At 37.6% G+C, this 24,046-nt stretch overlaps 1 protein-coding gene across 7 annotated transcripts in view; it reads right to left on the bottom strand.

The window, feature by feature from the left end:
* RABGAP1 (RAB GTPase activating protein 1) overlaps positions 1-24,046 on the bottom strand; it is a 169,299-nt gene that overhangs the window by 49,388 nt on the left and 95,865 nt on the right. The window lies entirely within an intron of this gene.

Raw genomic sequence — 24,046 nt, 5'->3', positions numbered from 1 at the left:
GCCGAAGTTTGCCAAGTCCTCTAAATATACAACATGATAACTTGTCACCAGCAACATGACCAGAGAGAAGATCTTTGGAATGATTTAGAATACACTGACATGTTACTGTTGATTAACTTTATATGTTTTACTTGCAGAAATTTTACAACAAGATACTACAACTTGAAATGTATATGCCTCTGAACACTTTTTCCCCATGTAATAATGAATGTTAAAAATATTTGCTGTATTTTACAAAAGTCAACTCTCCAAAGTGTATAGTTCTATAGCAGCAATGCAATAAAGATTTAAATGAAACCCTATAATTATAGTGGCATATTGTCCCTTATATTTCAAGCAGTAACACAAACAGTATACAAAACTCGGAAATTCTAAACATACACGTTAAAACATATTATACTGGCTAAAATAAAAAGACAATACCAAATGTTGGTGAGGATATGAGACAACTGGAACTCTTAATTGTTGCTAGTGGAGATATAAAATGATACAACCACTTCAGTGACTTACAAGGCAGTTTCCTGTAAAGTTAAATAGGCATTTACAAAGACCCAGCAATTTTATTCCAAATTTCATTTTGTTTCACACAGGATAAACAAAACCTTGTATCCAAGAGGAAAAAACATACACAAAAATGTTTATAATAATATTATTTGCAATGGCCCAAAACTAGAAACCTCAAATGTCCATTAACAGGGAAAAAAAAAAGACAAACATATTACCATTCATATAATGGAATGTGTACATACATTGCTGGAAATAATTTTACTAAAATACTATAAAATAATAGCACTTTAAAAATGTACTCACTAAACAAATACAGAGAATTAACACCTCACACTAAAATCTGACTCTCTATTTCCTGTTCCCATACTCTTATAAAATGGGACTAGTCACTGTTCCCTAAACATAACCCCAAATTAATGATACAGCTTTAAGTGTTAGCTACTTGGTTGTGTCTGATTCTTTGCGATCCCATGGACTGTAGCCCGCCAGGCTCCTCTGTCCATGGAATTCTTCAGGCAAGAATACCAGAGTGGGCTGCCATTCCCTTCTCCAGGGGATCTTCCCGACCCAGATCGAACCCAGGTCTCCTGCATTGCAGGCGGATTCTTTACTGTGTAAGCCACCAGGGAAGTTCAATGTTACACCTTACTGCATTTTAAAAAGACAAATCTAACCTTTAATTTTCTTAGTATAATAACAAGCCCTTTTTGTTTTCTTATTTTAGTAAAACATTTCTGCTTCCTTACAATTATAATACTGGGGGAAAAAAGAGATAATTTCATAACTCAAATAACTGTAGCTTATGTTTGGTGAGCATATGCCTAGCTTTTATAAAATTATTTTTAAAATTGAGTTTATATTGTTTTGAAAATTAACTTTTACTAACTGTAAAATGTCATGAGCCTCTTTTTCTGTTATTTGACAGTTATCCTATCCTAGCATTTTTAGTGGACAGTAACATGGCCATACCAAAATTCACTAGGCTGAATCTCAGACTCTGGTATATTCAGGCTGTTCTACTACTTTTGCTATAAACAAGGCTGTGAAGCAGAGTTGTGATTCTGAAGGGGAAGAGATGATTTGTGCAATCAATCTTTTCCCTAAAAGATCCAGCATAACTCTTACGTTTTGGGATTTGAGTTGCAGTGCCAATCTGTCCTCCAGAAAAGTTGTACACTCCAATTCACACACGACATTGGTATCACCTTTACATAACTGCCCTCCTGTTTTGGAACTGTCACTTATATACTTGTCTCAGCTTCCTTCTGGTCTGTACATAAGAACTGTCTCTAAAGTTGCAGAGAATGGCATATAAAATTTACAGACTCCATCCCATTCTAACTCCAATGCATTTTTTGCTGAACCCATGTTGACAAATATAGAGGGGAAAGAAAGGCACTATCATGCAAACATTCCCTCATTCTGTCAGTTGAGAAGCTTCCCAAGTGACTCAGTGGTCTTGCCAATGCAGGCGCCACAGAAGACATGGGTTTGATCCCTGAGTCAGGAAGATCCCCTGGAAGAGGCAACCTGGAAATGGCAACCCACTCCAGGATTCTTGCCCGGGAAATCCCATGGACAGAGGAGCCTGGCGGGCCACAGTGCATGGGATCACAGAGCCAGACACGACTGAGTACATTGTCAGTCAGCAAGCAACGAACACATCTGGTGCCAGAATCTTGGTTTCCAATACCATTTACCAATAGAAGGCACTAGGCTCCTTTTGGAAACGGTTGATTCCAGGACTGGGGCAGGAGATACACAAGATAATCCCAGAACATCGAGAATTGGCAGAGGATAAGGAAGCACTTCCCCCCAACTCACACCACAAAGAAAACCACCCATAACCATGGGAACATGTCAAAGTGAAGTATGTGCCAAACATAGTTTCTAGTAGCCACAGCCGGAACAATTTGAGCAATAAAATTAATGTAGTAATACTAGATTATAAGCTAAAGTATAAAAGAAATATCCATGGATCTATGCTTATATAAATAAATGAACAAATAAGTAAATAAATGGGGGCAGAGGGGAAGAGGCAAATCTTCCAGAGAGAGCTCCAAATAATTTCTGTAACCATCGTGCCCTCATGGAGGGAGCCCACTCCTCTGCTGGTTGTGCCCAGAGTCTTCCTTCAGAAGCGTACAGGATGGTAACGGGGCGAAAAAGTCACAACACTGAAGAACTCTGACAGACACAGCCTCAGTCAGATGCTCACGGTGCACACCAACAGGGACGAGTCATGCTGACAGCACAGCACGTACCCTCGATCTGAGGTAATGAAAACGGGGGTTGGCTACGTATTCTTCTTCCCCCAAACTCAAAAACTTAGGAGAAAAACACCAGACAAATTCCAAACGAGGGATATTCTATAAATACCTGACCAGCATTCCTTATAGCCATCAAAGTCATCAAAAACAAGGAAAGTCTAAGAAACTGCTACAGACAAGAGAAGCCTAAGGAGAGAGGAGGACTAAACAAAATGTAGTATCCTAGATGGGCTATGGAAGAGAAAACGGACATTAAGAATAAATGATGGAACTCTAAAGCATGGACTCTGCTTAACAGTAATGTATCAACGCTGGCTCACTAATTGAAACAAACGTATCATGTTAAGATTTGCACTTACTTGGGCACTCAATAAAATGCTGCACTGAATCTGTGGAATAAAACTGTTGAAATGAATGCTGTGGGTACAAGCTCAATAGTAATAAAAAAAAAAAAGAGTCTCTGTTCACGTAATTAATTTTTAGGTGATTTCTTTCTTGTCCCCAGTTCCTAAGCTCTTTTTAGTGTATATGAGAAAGCACCAGCGAGGCTTTGTTACTTTCTTACAGTGTAAGGCTTGTCTAAAATAATTCGTGCAGACAAAAATCTAAGGAAATAACATTTGTGCTGTTTTTTGGTCCCATCTTGGTTTTGAAAGTCATCCATTAGTTCAAATCACAGTGGTACCAAGTTCTGTAATTTTTCTGGATGACTATTTTTATACCTTACTGTGAGAATTGGCTCAATGAGTAACTTCTCAGGATTAACAAGGTACTGGGAACTGACGGAAACTCTTTGAATACACACCCTTTGTAAACTCAAGTTGAAAAATAGAAAGCTAAGAATGGCAGGAAGAAAAAGAAAGTACCCAAACAAAGAAAATGCAGTGGAAGGCTGCCATGAGAAATAACCAGCATAGAGAAGATTATTATTTCCAAAGTAACTTGTTGCTTAAAGAAAAAGTTAGATCTTCTTAAGATTATTTGGAATGCAATAAATGCTTTGTTAAAAGCCATCATGTAATACTTAAGAAAACAAAACAAGTCCACTCAAATCCACCATGCTATATCTTATCTTCACAATATATTTCACAGAAACAAAATAATTTTTTGGCTACATTTTGCTCTTTAAAAATCAGCTACAGATTGTCAGAAGTGATTTTAAAGACTTAGTTTTTTAAATTCCTTAGGATAAAAACTCAAAAGAAGGAAAATGAAATTTAAGAAGTACTATGCCTAAAAATGAATAAATAAGGACCAAAAACCTTCTTGAGGTAAAATCATTTTCTTAATGTTCTATTTCCCAAATCTCTTTCTTATTTACATTTTCTTACTTCTCTGAATTATAAATATTCTAAGACGGTAGACCTCAATACCTCAGTAATACGAGGTACAGTGTATTTGTAAAAAACAAATGGTGTGTGTGAGCATGTTTAGCTGTGTCCCACTCTGTGTGTCCCCATGGACTGTAGCCCACCAGGTTCCCCTGTCCATGGAATTTTCCAGGAAAGAATACTGGAGCGGGTTGCCATTTCCTACTCCAGGCAATCTTTCTGACCCAGGAATTGAACCCGTGTCTCCTGTGTTTCTTGCATTGGTAGGTAGATTCCTTTATCACTGCACCACCTGGGAAACCCATAAAACATATTAAAGCCCCTCAATTCCATTTATAGTTTAATCAACAAGAATTCTAGAAATAAATATCTGTTTGATGGGCTCACTTAACACCGACAGTGTACATTTTTATCTTAAATTCAGATTTCAAGAACATAAAAATGTATATCTGTGCAAACATCATTTTACTTGTCCCTATGTAACTAGCACCATTTATCTTCAAATTAGTTTTCTTTCAACTTGCAATGCTGTTATTCCACACCAGTGCAGTAAGCAGGAACTTCAGTGTAAACCAGATTGGTGGGTAGACACTGCTTTGTGTATTTATCCTGGTGATTTACTCTCAGATACAAAACTCATAATTCTAGTAAAATATTCATTGGATAACATTTAATAAAACACTTTAAAAGCTCAACCAAAGAAGGTAAGAAATTAATCTTTAACATATTTAAATAACTGAAATACTGTATAGGTATTCAGTAATTGGGGCTTCCCGGGTGGCTCAGTGGTTAAGAATCCACCTGCCAGTGCAGGAGATACAGAAGATACGGGTTTGATCTTTGGGTCAGGAAGATCCTCTCAAGAATGAAAAGGCAACCTACTTCAGTATTCTTGCCTGAAACATTTCATGGACAGAGGAGCCTGGTGGGCTATAGTCCATGGGCTTGCAAAAAGTTGGACGTGACTGAGAGCCTAACACATTCAGTAATTAATGTTTCAAAATTTCCACTCCAAACACATCATACACATAACAAAGTGTAACTAGATTTCCGCAAACATGGAAGTAACTGAAGGCATTTCATAATCTGGCCACAACTATGTGAAGACTGGAGTTGGACCTCTGACAAATACCAAAGACAGATTTTAGGTGCTATAACGAGGTCACACCAGGTAACAGAACACAATGCCATAGAATACTGACTCTGAGTCAAGCAGTTCTATCGCTAAAAACTGCCTCTCCTACTTGCTAACTGTGTGACCTCGGACAAGTCACTTAACTAGTGTGAGCCTTAATATCAGTATCTGTAAAACTTATGCAATGCTCACTGTCTTACAAAGTTTATGAGAAGGAAATTAAATACTGCATGGGAAGCAGGTAGCATTAAGCCTTGTCCATCAGTAACAGCTTTTTCCCATCAGACTTGAGATTTATGATGCTGGCGTATTTCCAACCTTGGGAGAGAAGCCAAAAGCAAAATGTGTATTTGGCAAATTTTCCCATATTTGAAACTCAGTGAACTGTGAGGGATCTGCAATTTTAGATAGCATCCAATTCAGAAATCCAATATATATTATCGACATCATAATTTATTTTAACCAAATAAAATTAAAGAAGATAATAATAAAGGTAGCAGAAAAGCTGATGCAAAATATAAATAGTGCAATAACTTTTTCAAACCTATGATCCAGGCTAAGCAGAACACTCTAGAACTCAGTATAAAACACCTTTGCTGATTATCTTTCAAAAACATCATTTCTCAGAGGAAAAATCCATTTGGGTTTCTCTACTGACTCATTTAGTAAAGACTTCATTTACTTCAAGACAATCAACTAACTCTACCCACACCTAGTGCTACTGATTCTTCTTTCCTCTTGCTTCCCTTCCAGTAAGAAAACGACTTCCCCCAAACATAACACAGCAAAAAGACAACTATATTCTATAATTAATGAACGTGCCAAACAATCTTTTATTGCAGAAAGCAGACTCGAAAAGCAGCCTCCAGAAATGTTTGCCAACTAGGTGCCTCTAACTTTAAAACACTTTAGCATGGTTACCAGCCAAACAGTTACATACTCATTATGTTGGATCTATATACACAGTGTAATAGAAAATTAAATGGCTTCTTCAAAAAACATGACTTTTTAATAAAATAAGGTATGGTTATCATTGTTTCAATCCAAATATGGCATCATAGTGCCATTCTAAAAATAAATCTAAGTCCCATGTGAGATTCAGCCTTTTAGCTGTGTTCATTTCCTTTTAGGGCTCAAGTTTCCCACAGGAAAATTATTCAGTGCTTGGCAAAACTGTCCCAAATCATGTATAGATAAGGCACAACTGCTAACTGCACCATCAATCTTTTCCTGCTTTGTTATTGTTGATTCTCCTTCACAGTACCCAATCATGGAAAGACCCAAGACGCAGAAAATGCTCAAGAACTTTCATGTGACAAAAGTGAAGACAGTAAGTGTCACTATGAGTAAAAGGTGTCAAGGTAGTAATTTATGAGTCAGCTAAATTAGAAGACAAAATTATTTTATATAAAGTCACATTTCAAATATGTTTCTGATAATTGTGATGAATACCAAATATTTCAACTGTATTATTATTACTGAGCAAAAGTACACATCAAATGCCCTTTTAATACTTCTTAAAACAGATTGTATTATTTGACTGATATCATTCATCTAAAGATTTTATAAACTGTTACATGCTAAAAATAAAATCTTTTCAAAATCACTCTCAATATAGAAGAAAATTCATGTTTAAGATTTTAATTTTCCAAAGTAAAGAGTTAATTTTAAGAAACAATCCTGCTTAGTCGCTTAGCTGTGTCTAAGTCTTTGTGACCCCATGGATTATAGCCTGCCAGGCTCTTCGGTCCATGGGGATCCTCGAGGCCAGCATACTGGAATGGGTTGCCATCCCCTCCTCCAGGGGATCTTTCCAACCCAGGGATTGAACCCAGGTCTCCCACATTGCAGGCGGACTCTTTACTGTCTGAACCATTAGGCTACCTAAGAAACAACTAACAAGAAATAATTAAAGATTTAAAAGTTATCTTATTATATTATTAATGTATAAAGCTATAATCAGTTAGATCTTTGTCTACTAACCTAAAAACTTAACAGCATAGAGAAATATAGTCAGTCAAGCTCTATTAGTATCTATGTAGTAATGGCTTATTACGTAGGTAGTAAGGGCCCTCCTGGAATTAAATTTTTTATGTTTTCCTATTTAGAATTCCTGGGAAACAGCAACTTTAAAACAATAAGCAATGATATTCAATTTTATTTAAGCAAAAACTTCACCCTCCAATCTCACTAGCAGTACAAATAATGTAAATACAAATGAAAGCTTTCTAAAGTCATATGTTTCATATATTTTTATTTCCCCTAACGAAGTGACTGCTACTGATAAAGAAAACTTGTTAACTAATTAAGATTTTTCAAATCTTAATTTGTTTGGTTGAAAGCACCAATGAAAAGACTTTTTATTTTATTTAATCCACATCAAAATCTGAACACTTTTCCAAAGCTGCTGGAAATGCCCAATTTCTAAGCACTTGACCGATGCTGAACAATCCTTTGGACTTATTTTTTGTCATGTTTGAGCCAGGGAAGTCTGAGACCTGGACTTTAGTCCCAGTTCTGCAACTAACTTAACTGTATTACTGCTCTGGGTCTCCCGTTCCCCATTTGAGAAAGGAAGAATCTAGATTATGAACTCTAAGGGATCCTGTAGCTCTGTCACTTGAGGATTCTATATTGATGTTATTCACCTACTCAAAAACCTTAAGTCCATCTCCAATTCCTAAGCAAATCACATCCCTTGGCCTTTAATTCCAGATCAGGTAGCCCCAAATTTATCTTTCTGACCTTATTCCATTATATCTCAAATTGAAACCATACTGCCCTATTCACAAGGAAGCTAACAGCAGCTGCTAACATATACTGAATGCTTACTTCAGATCAAGCACTATGCTGAGCTTTACATGCATTAGCTCAGTAACCTTTACAATATTTGTATAAGACGTACTATTCACAACAGAAACTAAGAGGGATTATGAATCTTGTCCAAGGTCTCACAGTAACTGCCTGCCTCTCAAGCACATACTTTTAATTACTACATATTACACCACCGATATGCAGATGACACCACCCTTATGGCAGAAAGTGAAGAGGAATTAAAAAGCCTCTTGATGAAAGTGAAAGAGGACAGTGAAAAAGTTGGCTTAAAGCTCAACATTCAGAAAACAAAGATCATGGCATCTGGTCCCATCACTTCATGGGAAATAGATGTGGAAACTGTCGGACTTTATTTTTCTGGGCTCCAAAATCACTGCAGATGGTGACCGCAGCCATGAAATTAAAAGATGCTTACTCCTTGGAAGGAAAGTTATATCCCACCTAGATAGCATATTGAAAAGCAGAGACATTACTTTGCCAACAAAGGTCCGTCTAGTCAAGGCTATGGTTTTCCTGTGGTCATGTATGGATGTGAGAGTTGGACTGTGAAGAAAGCTGAGCGACGAAAAATTGATGCTTTTGAACTGTGGTGTTGGAGAATACTCCTGAGAGTCCCTTGGACTGCAAGGAGATCCAACCAGTCCATTCTGAAGGAGATCAGCCCTGGGTGTTCTTTGGAGGGAATGACGCTAAAGCTGAAGCTCCAGTACTTTGGCTACCTCATGTGAAGAGTTGACTCATTAGAAAAGAATCTGATGCTGGGAGGGATTGGAGGCAGGAGAAGGGGATGACAGAGGATGAGATGGCTGGATGGCATCACCGACTTGATGGACGTGAGTTTGAGTGAACTCCAGGAGTTGGTGATGGACAAGGAGGCCTAGCGTTCTGCGATTCATGGGGTCGCAAAGAGATGGACACGACTGAGCGACTGAACTGAACTGACATGGTCTCTATTAAGTATATAAATGCTCCTTGGAAGAAGAATGACAAACCTAGACAGTGTATTAAAAAGCAGAGACATCATTTTGCTAACAAATGCTCTAATATTCAAAGCTATGGTTTTTCCATAGCTTCTCCAGTCATGTATGGATGTGACAGTTGGACCATAAAGAAGGCTGAGCGCCAAAGAATTGATGCTTTTGAATTGTGCTGCTGAAGAAGACTCTTGAGAGTTCCTTGGACAGCAAGGAGATCAAACCACTCATTCCTAAAGGAAATCAACCCTGAATATTCATTGGAAGAGTTGGTGCTGAAACTCCCATTACTTTGGCCACCTGATGCGAAGAGCTGACTCATTGGAAAAGACCCTGATGTTGGGAAAGATTGAAGGCAGGAGGAGAAGGGGGTGACAGAGGATGAGATGGTGGGATGGCATCACTGACTCAAAGGACATGAGTTTGAGCAAACTCTGAGAGACAGTGAAGGACAGGGAAGCGGTTCATGGGGTCACAAAGAGTTGGACATGACTTAGTAACTGAACAACAACATTTAGGCCTTTGGAGCTTAAAATACTTTGTCATAGTTTTATTTTTTCCTAATAAAACTCGTTTTTAAAGTTCAGTTAAAATGATACCTCTTTACCACTTCAGTCCCTAAACTATTTCTTTTCAATCTCTAAACTAGTAAAGCTCTTACTGTAATCCCCAGTGACTTGTTCCTTGATAAAGTACATCTAAATATATGTATCTTAATGTTGGAAAACTTTAGGACTAATTCTCCTGTGGAACATATTATAAAAGCAGAATGGGGAGCACATGTATACCTGTGGCGGATTCATTTCGATGTTTGGCAAAACTAATACAATATTGTAAAGTTTAAAAATAAAATAAAATAAAACTAAAAAAAAAAAAAAGCAGAACAAAATACATAAAACGGCAATAATATAAGGGAGTAAACCATCAAGGCAGGACTTTAGGGGGTTATGATCCCCGAGAGAAAGAGGCTCACCAAGCTCCTCCACAGTCACCCAGGTCTTTCCTTTGAGGGTATAAGCTCATTTCCAGCAGGCCCTGTTAAGTTACTGGGAGACTGACTCTTTGCAACAAGAAAATAACAGTGGCAATCTTTCATTGAGTTTCTATGGTGCCATCATGCACAATTCTGTATCTATATACTTAAGATGTGACAGCATCATTTTTTCACAATAATGCTAACAAGGGGATCAGATCAGATCAGTCACTCAGTCGTGTCCGACTCTTCAAGACACCATGAATCGCAGCATGCCAGGCCTCCCTGTCCATCACCAACTCCCGGAGTTCACTGAGACTCACGTCCATCGAGTCAGTGATGCCATCCAGCCATCTCATCCTCTGTCATCCCCTTCTCCTCTTGCCCCCAAACCCTCCCAGCATCAGAGTCTTTTCCAATTAGTCAACTCTTCGCATGAGGTGGCCAAAGTACTGGAGTTTCAGCTTTAGCATCATTCCTTCCAAAGATATGCCAGGGCTGATCTCCTTCAGAATGGACTCGTTGGATCTCCTTGCAGTCCAAGGGACTCCATTTTACAGAGTAGAGAACCAAGAGCCAGAGATTCCAAAATCCATGCTCTTTTCACTACCTATCTCATAAAAAGTGATCCAAACACTTTATTTATAAAATAAATGCAGTTAACAATGTGAAGAGTTTTACATCAATGCAACATGCATCTGATCTTGAATTGACTCCTATATTAGAGTCTTCTTCACTTAAAGGTAAGTATCCTTCTGAAGTTCTGACAGATTATATTACCTAACACACTGAGAACTAGGATTTAAATTCTGTCTTATTTCCAGTGCTCTGTAGGCTAAGGCTACACATATATCTGTAATATAATGACCACTAACTATACATGACATTAACATAATCTAAGTAGGAATGTTTTTAATTCCTACAAATACCATGTCACAAGGGAGAATGTTTTAAAATGAAAATGCCTTTTAAGTAAAATTCTGCTCCTCAGGGACCAATGAAGACGGAGATACACAAATGGATTTTTTTTTTTTTTTTGGTCTAGCTATAAATAAACTGCTTTGGCAGTGGGGGTTTCCCCAGTCTTACCGGAAGAATTTTCAGAAATATATCATACTATTTAATGTTGTAACTTTTGCTTTCTCCCCAAAGTAATGTCTCACTAATTCAATAAATATTTACTGAAAGCTAAGAGACACAAATTAAAGTTTTACTTTGAAAAGACTCTTTCGTATTTTGATCAAAGCCAATATGATTTTTTTTCTAACAAGCCAATAAAACTTTTATCAAGTGACTACACTCATGATAATTTAACATTATGTGCTTTTTACTTCCCTAAAGGCTTTCTCATGTCATATATTGTTTGATAACTGTAGATCACTTTTGTCTATTGATTCTTTGGGTTCCTTTAATCCTGTCCAGCTAAATTTTTTTATCCCAATCTCTTTCAAGGGGTATGGAGAGAGAAGACTACAGAAATCGTACTCTACCCAGAGTACCCATTCCATATGCTGCCTTCTGAGAAAATCTATCTAACACGCATTTTCTTACCTTGTACTCTCATAATGCCAGGTCTTACATTACAGATACTTGTATACCAGTACACATATACTCATTACATATACACACACATTTTTTTCCATATATTCCTTCCCATGATGTCAAAGTAGAAGCTTTTTAATATCTGCTATCTTCTCTTGGTAGAAAAAAATAATAATTAATTTAGAAAGATTCAAACATACTTATGTTTGAGGCATAGTAACAGATTAGAAATCAAAAAGGTCTTAGAGCCTCAAAATTCAATTTTCACAATCGTCAAAGAGGGATAACATCCTTCTTGCCTGTCTTCTAGGAGGAAGAAATCAGATGATAACTAGGAACTGCTCAGTTCAGGACCATAGGTAATACAGTGCTATCAAACCCTAATTTTCTACTTTAGTGATATGTTCTAAACCTACACTTCCTGATTCCATTCTGTTAAAATTTACCTACTGCTCCCTAAATGTGGTCTATGCTTTTCATAAAAAATAATATACAAACATACTTGTAAAGGTCAAACAGCACAAAGCCTACAAAGAAAAAGAACAGACCTCTCATACTTCACATACTTTTAGCTATTTTTTATTTCTGAAGAAAATGCGTAATTGCAACTCTTTGGCTTTTTTGAAAAACAGAGTTTCTAGTATGGGAGGTGATACTATGGCTCTGTTACAGTCTCATCCCAACCCACCCTCCAACATACTTCCCTATCCTCATCATGACACTCAACATTTTGGCTAAATCAATATTATTCATAACTGAATCACAGAGTATATATCATGATCAAATTTCCTTCTTTACCTTTCTACCTTTTCTAAAGTTACTAATTATGAGATTTTTTCTTTCCTTCAGTGTTCTATGTATCTGTATTTGTAAGGCAGGTAAATATTTTGAGACCCCAAATATCTCAAAATGGGTTTTACCCTACACTTGAATGAAAGTTTGGGCATAAAATTCTAGGTCAAAAATCACTTCTTAAAATTTTGAACTTATTCCCAATTATTTTCTTGCTTCAATGTAGTAGGAAGTCCAATGCTATTCAGATCTCTGTACTCAGGATGTTTCTACAGCCCCATCCCTACTCAAGACCAAGATCCCTTTAGGGTTTTCTTTATCCTCAGTTTTCTGAAATTTTATGATTTGCCATTACAGTCTTTTTTATTACATTAAGTTGGTTGGTCCTTTTCATTGTTGTTCAGTTGCTAAGTCATGTCAGACTTTTTTCAGCCCCACGCACTGCAGCACAACAGGCCTCCCTGTGCCTCACCAACACTCGGAGTTTGCCCAAGTTCACATCCATTCAATCAGTAATGCTATCCAACCGTCTCATCCTCTGTTGCCCTCTTCTCCTTTTGCCTTCAATCCTTCCCAGCATCAGGGTTTTTTCTAATGAGCTGGTTGTTTGCATCAGGTGGCCAAAGTATTAAGAGCTTCAGCATCAGGGCTTTCAAAGAGTATTCAGGGGCTGACTTCCCTTTGGATTGACTGGTTTGATCTTGCTGTCCAAGGGACTCTCAAGAGTGTTTTCTAGCACCACGGTTTGAAAGCATCAATTCTTTGGTGCTCAGCCTTCTTTCTGGTCCAACTCCCACATCCGTAAGTGACTACTTCCTTTTCATTATGTAAACTCATATCCTTCAGTTGATAAATTTCTTTTGTGTTATCTGAGGATGTCTCCATTCTTCTCTGTTTCTGAAAGTCTAAGAAAGACTAAGAAGTCAGATATTGGACCCCCGATCACGTCTCTAATTGTCTGGCTTTCATCTATTTTACTATTTTTTGTTTCACTATTTGGTCTATCTCAATTTTATCTTCCAACTTCTCTAATTTAAAAAAATGTCTGATTATATTTTTAATCTCAAGAGCTTTCTTATTTTTTTTTTAAATGGCATCCTATTTTCTTTAATGCTTGGACTTCCCTGGTGGCTCAGACGGTAAAGCGTCTGCCTACAATGCTTGAGACCCGGGTTCAAACCCTGGGTCGGGAAGATCTTCTGGAGAAGGAAATGGCAACCCACTCCAGTATTCTTGCCTGGAAAATGCCATGGATGGAAGAGCCTGGTAGGCTACAGTCCATGGGGTGGCAAAGAGTCGGACACGACTGAGAGACTTCACTTTCACTTTTCTTTAATGGAAGCAAAACCATCTCTGAAAATATTTAGTTATAAATATTTGATTTTGGGGCGGGGGGGAAGTTTTCTTCTATGACTTGCATTGCTTCTGCTTCCTCGGATTTGTTTTGGGTTTTGCACATTTAATATACATATTCTCAAATCTATTCATAAGACTTTCTCTGGTTGACTACTGATATTAAAATATAAGGAATAAAAATCAACTGGAAGCCTTAGATGCATGAGTGGGATTCACTGACTGATGGGCATCAACTTAAAGTGATGGGCCTGCCCAGTCCATTTGAACTGAGAGCCCTCAAATACTGGCCCCCAGGCTGGACTCCTCTTATCTCCTGCTTTAGAAAGTTTAAGGTTGACTAAGAGCATTCTAGAAGTATAATGGGAAGAGGATGTTTTTGTTGTTTAGTTGCTCAGTTGTGTATGACTCTTCTGTGAGCCCCCTGAACTCTAGCCCACCAGACTCCTCTGTCCATGGATTTCCCAGGCAAGAGTGGAAACTGGAGTGGGTTGCCATTTCCTTCTCCAGGGGATCTTCCCAACTCAGGGATTGGACCCATGTCCCCTGCATTGGCAGGCATATTCTTACCACTGAGCCACCAGGGAAGCCCAGGAAGAGGATACTGATTATTTAACAAGCAGACATTCTCTTGACACTAAGGTTTTCAACAAGGTGTTTTAGGCACATTCTCAGCTAGGCCTGGCATCTGGAACATCTGTGGTTCAATCTCTGAAGAGTAACTTTCCCGTCTTCTGCTGGGATGGTGAAAAACCAATTGTCTACTAGGGCCAGCTTGGGATGGAGATCAAGGTAGTGGGTGACAGTGCTTTCAATAAACTTTCTAACAATTGTTTCATTTTCAGCTTCATGCTACTCTCTGCCTGTAGCGGCATATCAAGAATCTAATTTCCACCTATTTATTGGGTTTTATGGGCAGATTAGTTTGACTCTTTTTGTCCCTCCTCCATGACTTTAGAATTCGGCTTTGTCAATTCTGCAGTCAGTTACCACTTGTCTGCTGGGTATCTATAACCCCAAATTTTGGGGGGTTCATTCATCTGCCAATACCTCTGCTCCTCTTCTCTTTGTCCATATGTATTATACTTCTGCTGTTTTTGTAGTGGATCAAACCAGTCAGTCCTAAAGGAAATCAGTCCTGAATATTCATTGGAAAGACTAATGCTGAAGCTGAAACTCCAATACTGTGGCCACCTGATGCGAAGAACTGACTCCTTGGACAAGACCTTAATGCTGGGAAAGATTGAAAGCAGGAGGAGAAGGGGACGACAGAGGATAAGATGGTTGGATGGCATCACTGACTGGATGGACATTGAGTTTGAGCAAGCTCTGGGAGTTGGTGATGGACATGGAAGCCTGGCATGCTGCAGTCCACGGGGTTGCAAAGAGTCAGACATGACTGAGCAACTGAACTGACTGTGGAGTTAACAGAAATAAACATACATACTAAATCTGCTAATATTTAGTAGAAGTCTGTCACATGTTTTCCAAGTATAGAAGTTAGTTGATATATTGATAAAAGTTTCTTAATCTCTCTAAACCTAAGTTTCCTCACCTGTTTTATATATCTATATATATACACACACACACACACATACATATATAAAACAAAAAATAACCCCTACCCGATAGGTTTCTGTGACAGTTACATGAGGTAACAATGTAGATTCTGAAGTCAGAAAGACTTGGGTTTGAATCCCATATCTTCTATTATTAACTGCTTGACTCTGGCAACTCCAAATCTCACATTTCTCATCTTTGTAACGGGGTTAATAATATGAGTCACTAGCTCACAGACTGTTGGAACGATTAAATAAGACAAAGTTTATAAAACTCTTCTGAAGCATAAGACGACTCTCTTAACAATTATATTGTTGCCCATAATGCTTTATACACCTAAAATTACACACCCGAGCACATATACACACCGTATATCAGCCTATTTAAGTCTTCTTCAGGACTTGGCTGAAGAAAGCCAAACACCAACTTCTCTGCAAAAACAACAAGATATAATAGGAAAGGACAACGAATTAGGAAGTATGCAGTCTGAGTATTGTCGCAAATGGATATGTGGCCACCGGACTGTTTTCCTATTGGTAAAGAGAGAATCAGACCAAATGATCTACGTCTTTTTTCAAATGATGTTCCCTGTCTCCTTTGGGGATAATATGACTTTCAAAAATTCAATGTTTCTAATTACCTGTCTGATACTGTTAATTTTTATAGGTATTTTCATGTATCTTGCTTTTCCCACTAGATAGTATGTATTTGCTTTATGAAAACCAAGATGAGTTGTTTCCCCAAGCTAACAAAGTAATGAGGCCACTCTTTGAATATTAAATCAGAAAACAAAATTTTATGGTATACAACCACCTCAAAAGAATGAGTTAGGAAGTAAGACTGTAAATTTGCAAGGAAATATAGTAAAAGCTAAGTAACAAAAGAAGTTAATTTAACTAAAGAATATGTCAATTAGAAGGTCAGTGCTAGAAGTAAAATGATTTCAACTTTCTTTTTTTTTTTTATTTTTTTATTTTTTTTTGATTTCAACTTTCATCAGGATCCCAATGACCAGGTTTTCAGATCACAGAGGTGGAATATCAGGCTTAGTCTTACATCAGGAAATGTTCATGTTACAGAACCATATTCTGAGATTTCATTCTCACCAAGCAACACTCTGAATATGGTCTGGCTTCCCATGAAGACCAATCAAGAGAGAAAGATTGCTCCCTATTGCCAGCACTGGTTTCTTATTTTAAACTAATGAAGTAACATGATTTTAAACCCCGGCAAATGCCATGGACCCTGGTGGGCTACAGCCCATGGCGTTGCAAAGAGTCGGATATGACTGACCATAGACGTGCGCACGTATCCACACACACGGACCCACCCCAAGAAACAGATCCATGGTACGCCAACTGTCCAACCAGTAGGCTTGGTAAATTTACCCAGATAGTCACTCTGTGAAGCCTTTTGAAAAACGGATCACAGAATTTTTCCATATGAAACATGTAAAAACTATGAAGTTCTGTAAGAAAGTAATCATGTGATCCTTCTTTAAATCCCTGAGGCCAGCTAGCAATACTGGCATTTAATAGAGCTAGCTACTGAGGTTCTTGATTGCTTCTTAAACTTTCCCTAAAAGCCAGTTATGGCACAATACAATTTTCCAAACCCTACAGCAGTTATCATCCCCTTCATGGATCACAGCCTTGTCATGGTGAATGGGCTTATGTAACTTAATGAAAATGCCATGCCATGCAGTGTCACCCAAAATGGATGGGTCAGGGTGAAGAGTTCTGACAAAACGTGGTCTACTGGAGGAGGAGATGGCAACCCACTCTAGTATTCTTGCCACAAGAACCCCAGGAACAGCATGAAAAGGCAAAAAGATATGATACCTGAAGATTAACTCCTCAGGTCGGAAGGTGTCCAGTATGCTACTGGGGAAGACCAGAGGGCAACTGCTAATAGTTCCAGAAAGAAATGAAGTGTCTGGGCCAAAGTGGAAAAGGTGCTCAGTTGTGGATGTATCTGATGGTGAAAGTAAAGTCTGATACTGTAAAGAACAATATTGCATAGGAACCTGGAATGTAAGACCCATGAATCCAGGCAAGCTGGATGTGGTCAAGCAGGAGATGGCAAGACTGAACACTGACATCTTAGGAATCAGTGAACTAAGTGGACCAGAATGGGTAAATTTAATTCACATGACCATTATATCTACTCCTGTGGGCAAGAATCCCTTAGAAGAAATGGAACAGCCCTCACAGTCAACAATAGATTCCAAAACACAGTACTTGGGTGCAATCTCAAAAATGACAGAATGAGCTCAGTTTGTTTCCAATGCAAACCATTCAATATCACAGTAATCCAAGTCAATGCCCCAATCACTGATGATGAAGAAGCTGAAGCTGACTGGTTCTATGAGGACTTACAACACCTTCTAGAACTAACACCAAAATAAGATGTCCTTTTCATTATAGGGAATTGGAATGCAAATGTAGAAAGTCAAGAGATAGCCCATAATAACAAGCAAGTTTGGCCTTAGATTACAAAATGGAGCCAAGCAAAGGCTAACAGTTTTGTCAAAAAAACATGCTGGTCACAGCAAACACCTTTTTCCAACAACCCAAGAGACAACTTTACACATGGACATCACTAGATGGTCAATACTGAAATCAGATTGATTATGTTCTTTGTAGATGAAGAAGCTCTACACAGTCAGCAAAAACAAGACCGGGAGCTGACTGAGCTCCTTACTGCAAAATTCAGGCTTCAAGTGAAGAAAGAAGGGAAAACCACTGGGCCATTCAGTTATGACCTAAATCAAATCCCTTATGATTATACAGTGGAGGTGATAAGTAGACTCAAGGGGTGAGATCTGGTAGATAGACTGCCTGAAGAATTATGGACAGAGGTTCCTAACACTATACAGGAGGCAGTGACCAAAATTATTCCAAAGAAAAAGAAATACAAGAAGGCAAACTGGTTGTTTGAGGCGGCTTTACAAATAGCTGAGGAAAGAAGAGAAGTGAAAGGCAAGGAAGAAACAGAAAGATTTATCCAACTGAATGTAGAATTCCAGAGAACAGCAAGAAGAGATAAGAAGGCCTTCTTAAATGAACGATGCAAATAGAGAAAAACAACAGAATGGGAAAGACTAAAAGATCCCTTCAAGAAAATTGAAGATGTCACGCAAGGATGGGCACAATAAAGGACAGAAATGGCTAAGTACCTACCAGAAGCAGAAGAGATTAAGAAGAGGTGGCAAGAATATACAGAAGAACTGCACAAAAAAAGTGTTAATTACTCAGATAACCACAATGGTGTGATCACTCACCTAGAGCCAGACACGCTGGAGTACAAAGTCTAGTGGGCCTTAGGAAGCATTATTCCGAACAAAGCTAGAAGAGGTGATGGAATTTCAGCTGAGCTATTTTAAATCCTAAAAGATGATGCTGTGAAAGTGCTGCACTCAATATGTCAACAAACTGGAAAACTCAACAGTGGCCACAGGACTTGAAAAGGTCAGTTTTCATTTCAATCTCAAAAAAGAGCAATATCAAAGAAGCTTCAAACTACCACACAATTGCATTCATTTCGCACACTACCTACCAAGGTTATGCTCAAAATCCCTCCAGCGAGGCTTCAGCAGTATGTGAACTAAGAACTTTCAGATGTACAAGCTGGGTTTAAAAAAGGCAGAGGAACCAGAGATCAAAATGCCAACATTCGTTGGATCATGGAGAAGACAAGGGAATTCCAGAAAAACACCTACTTCTGCTTCACTGACTACGTGGATGCCTTTGACGGTATGGATCACAGCAAACTGGAAAATTCTTAAAAAGACAGGAGTAACAGACCACCTTACCTGTCTCCTGAGAAACCTGTATGGGAATCAAGAAGCAACAGTTCAAACCAGATATGGAACAATGGGCTCCTTTGACATTGGGAAAGGAGAACGACAAAGCTGTATACTGTCACCCTGCTTATTTAACATCTATGCAGAGTACATCATGTGAAATGCCAGGCTGATGAATCACAAGTTGGGATCAGGATTGTTGGGAGAAATATCAACAACCTCAGATATGCAGATGATACCATTTTAATGGCAGAAAGTGAAGAGGAACTAAAGAGCCTCTTAATAAGGGTGAAAGAAGAGAGTGAAAAAGTTGGCTTGAAATTGAACATTAAAAAAATTAAGATCATGACATCTGGTCCCATTACTTCATGGCAAATAGAAGAAAAATTGGAAGCAGTGACAGATTTTCTTTACCTGGGCTCCAAAATCACTGTGCACAGTGACTGTAGTCATGAAATTAACAGACGCTTGCTCCTTGGAAGAAAAGCTGTGATAAACCTAGACAGCATATTAAATAGCAGAGATATCACTTTGTTGACAAAGATCCATAAAGTCAAAGCTATTTTTCCAATAATCATGTACAGACGTGAGAGCTGGACCACATAAAAGGCTAAGTGCCAAAAAACTGAGGCTCTGGTGCTGGAGAAGACTCTTCAAAGTCCTTTGGACTGCAAAGAGATCAAACCAGTCAATCCTAAAGGAAATCAACCCTGAATATTAATTGGAGGGACTGATGCTGATGCTAAAGCTCCAATACTTTTTGGCCACCTGATGCAAAGAGCCGACTCACTGGAAAAGACCTTGATGCTGGGAAAGATTAAAGGCCAGAGGAGAAGGAGGTGGCAGAGGATGAGATGCTTAGATATGTCAGCGACTCAATGGACATAAAGTTGGGTAAACTCCGGGAGACAGTGGAGGACAGAGGAGCCTTTGTGCTGCAGTCCATGGGGTCACAGAGTCGGACATGACTTAACGATTGAACAACAATAGCAGTACCATAAGCACTTCAGTCTGAATACATGACCAACAGTGTGTTAAGAAAAGAAAGGAAGGAAAGATGGAAAAGTGATAAAGACTAAGAGGAAAAAAAAAAAAAGCAAAACCAAAGAATCAGAACAATTTCTTTCACCAAGCTGTCCTATTCTATTGTGCTTTTTTCATTGTGGCTGATTTTTACAGCATACCTTATGTTGATCTAAAGCCAAAATCTTGTACATACTGTGAGAAACTGGCAGTCTGACAGTTAAATTCCCTGGGGCTTCCCTAGTGGCTCAGTGGTAAAGAATCTGCCTGCCAATGCAGGAGATGTGGGTATGATCCCTGGGTCAGAAAGATCCTTTGGAGAAGGAAATGGCAACCCACTCCAGTATTCTTGCTTGGGAAATCCCATGGACACAGGAGCCTAGTGGTGGGCTACAGTCTATGGGGGTCCTAACAGAGTCAGACACAATTTAGCAACTAAATAACAATAACAAATAGTCCCTTGGCCAAGGCTACTGAATTTCCAGGAGTAAAGTTACCTAGCATATAAATCACACACATTCCCACACTAGTTCTTGGTACAAAGAAGGATGTTTACTATTTAGAGTCTAGAATGGCCTTGACCATATGAAAAACTGCTAATGGGCTTCGGAATACCCTTTGACCATCACTGCTCTATAATGTCAAGAAGTTATAATAGTGACTAGAAGTGATCATTACAAAGGGTCATTCATTAGTTCTGTAAAACTTAACAAAACTTCCACACTAAGCCAGGTGCCATGTTAGATTTGGGGGATAAAGGTATGAAGAGACACTGAACCTAGCTTTAGAGACTTTAGAAACAAGTATAGGGAGTAAATGGAATAGTTTTATGTTGAATTTTATGTTAAAAGCTACTGTCGTTTTAGAAAGGTGAGAATTTATCATGCCTCTCTACTTAAATGTGGGATTGGCTTTCAAAGATCTTACGTGGGGTAATACCACACCAATATGTAAAACTTCCTTAGATATAAAACTATGGCAGATAAATAATAGTATTCATTTTTATTTGCAAAGCACTTTACATATTACAAAGTTCTTTTACATCCATTATCTAATTCAGTCCTCAAAGTAACCCTGTGAAGGATGAAGGGATTATTATAAATAGAAGAAACTAAGCGCTTACAAAATGTTGTCAATTAGTAACAGAATCACAGATTCTCTGTTCAGAGTTCATTTTACATATCATGATTCCCTTATTACCTAAATTTTGAAGAAAAGCCAAATGACTCATTTATAGTCTAGAACATTCCTTGCGTCTGCAAAATATATTAATAATATGTATATTTAATATAAAACTTTAACCTGAAATGGAAAAAGTACACAAAAATGAACACAAATGACTTACGAAGTCATTCGTAAAATTTTAAAATTTTTTCATAGTTCCATGATTCTCCCCATCCTTAAACTTCCCCAAATCTCCTCATACAGCAATAAATTCTGGTTTGTCAATAATTTATTTCACAAGTCTTTTATGATACAAAAACACAAAGTCAGTAAAATTCCTACAACATCATCAAAAGCTGATGTTTTAATCAAACCTTTTGATTAAAAGCTGAGGAAACTCCCAGAAATCACTATACTACCTGGGAACTCATAACCCTGTTGCTTCATTTTCAAGTTCAAAGAGGTGAAGAGTAAATGCATTTAATAGTACAAAAAAATTCAAGTTTTCCCAATCCTTAAAATACTGAGACCATTATTCAAGTAAAAAGGAAAAGTCATTTAAAAGGCTCAAAAAAGTATTTAGCCAGCAATAAACCTTAAAGAAAATTCTTTTCAAAATGTGATTTAGGGTAAGAATTAACTGGTCCATGAAAAATGCAAATAGCCATTCTGCTGTAAGACAATTTTTTCATTTAAGTGGAATAATTGTCCTTTTGTAATGGCTTTTCCACTCTAAGAGCAAAAAACACACTTTCAGTGAAATCATTGTATTAAAAACACAATTAATTACAGATATAATTAGTATAGTCTCATTTTTAAATTTCCTATGAAATAATTTCAACACAATCACAAAAAGCTTACACTTCCTCTGGTATTAGTCATATACCATATAAAGTTAAATAGGCTGTCTTGCCAAAGCCTAGGGTGACTGACTCTAATACTTTTTATCATTCTCAACCAGTTAAGACTGGTATTTAAACAAAATGTCATTAAATGTTGCAATAAATAGGCCAGGATGAAAAGGTTACTTATAAATACATATGAACTGCAAATGTATCACACAGAAACTGCCCCAAGACTGTATGATTGTATCCAGACACATCTCTTCTCCCCAGCATGCACATACCACAAGAAAACAAAAATTTAAAAGCAGTATAGATAACGAATATGAGAACAGAACTGATACCTGGAAGAAACCTTAGCCTTTACAAGGTCCAACTGGAAAGACACCTGATATTAAGCAAGCCTCATGGCGGGTGGGGGGTGGTGGTGGTGGTGCTTTGTTTTTCTTTAAAATTACTAAATCTACTTAATTTCTACTTTAGTTTTAGGCTGGGACATTGATAGAGGTTCTAATCTGGGGGAGGGGGGACCTCTGACAACATCTAAATTTGATATTAGGGAAAAAATAGAAAAATCTATTAACAAAAGCTCTTATTAAAAGAACTGCTGCCTTTCCAGTCATTAAAATATCAGCGTGATTAGCCGTTTCCAGAAAATTAAACAGATTTCCTCATCTCCATGAAATTTCCACAAAATCTTTACCAAAAACCTGTTTCTCTAAGACAGAACCCTACTGCAAGAAAAAATTAAAAGGGCTGAGTCCTCCCAAAAGTAAAAACTGATGCTAACTGACTAATTAGTAGATTTGACATCAGTTTTCTATACAAATTAATCTTTATGATTACCATATTGGTAGAACTAAAAACTGACAAGCAAACTGTGCCAATTTGAACAGTTTCTTTAATATATACATGAAAAAGGGAAATAAAAAAAAAATCTGTGCCACTTAAATAAAGGGAAATTATATACAGCTATTTTTCAGAATCTAACAGAAAAGGTTTTCTACTTCAAATGGCAACTTAAAGCCACTGTTAACATAACTCGCAATTTCAATATGAGTTCTAAATTTTGAAATAATTCAGAACCAAATTTTCAAGCTTTTGGGAAGAACTCAGAATCTGAAGTTTAAATGTTTATGCTAATACTTGTTCTCTTAAAAATAAAAACGCTTAAGTAGGATGATTTTGAGGTTAAATCAAATCTCTAAAATCTAACATCGTAAAATACTATCCTTTATTTCAAATCTGTTAGATTTTAGAGATTTAACCTCAAAATCATTCTACTTAAGCGTTTTTATTTTTAAGAGAACAGGTATTAGCATAAACATTTAAACTTAATGATGGAAAACCAAACCACATCTGTCTGTTTTATAAATATCCATGTCCTTCCCTGGACTCAAAAATCCACTTTAACCCATTTCCCTTCGTTTTCTTCTATCTTCCATCTCACTGCACACTATTGTCACATCCCTATTACAACATCTAGCCAAAGGCAGAGATCATGTAAGTTCCCTGAAGACTTCCAAAACATTAAAACCAGCAGAAAGCAGAGGAAATACTTTATGCCTGGAGCTGCTGGGAAACCCTTCTTTCCTTTTAGAAAAATAAACCTCTTGCTCTAAACATAACCACTTTGAGAAACAAAACAGTACTATACATACAAATACACAGCACTCTCAATTACTAATTCTATAGATTTTGCTAGTATTTTGACTGGAAAAAAAAAAAAAAAGCCTATTTGAGCAAATGAACTGTAACCCAATGATGTTTGTTTTTTTTCCCAGAAAGAGAATAGCAATGGAGATTTAATCAGAACTTCTCTCATTCCTTAACACTAAATATGGATTTCTTAACACTAGCTGAAAGAATGCTTTTAAAAAGAATTAGTTGCTATTTGATTAGATGATTCCATTTAACTACAAAGAGAACACCTCAATCAA

This window comes from Bos taurus, chromosome 11, assembly GCF_002263795.3.
Source record: "Bos taurus isolate L1 Dominette 01449 registration number 42190680 breed Hereford chromosome 11, ARS-UCD2.0, whole genome shotgun sequence".
Classification (NCBI taxonomy): domain Eukaryota; kingdom Metazoa; phylum Chordata; class Mammalia; order Artiodactyla; family Bovidae; genus Bos; species Bos taurus.
This window is presented reverse-complemented; position numbering and strand designations above follow the sequence as displayed.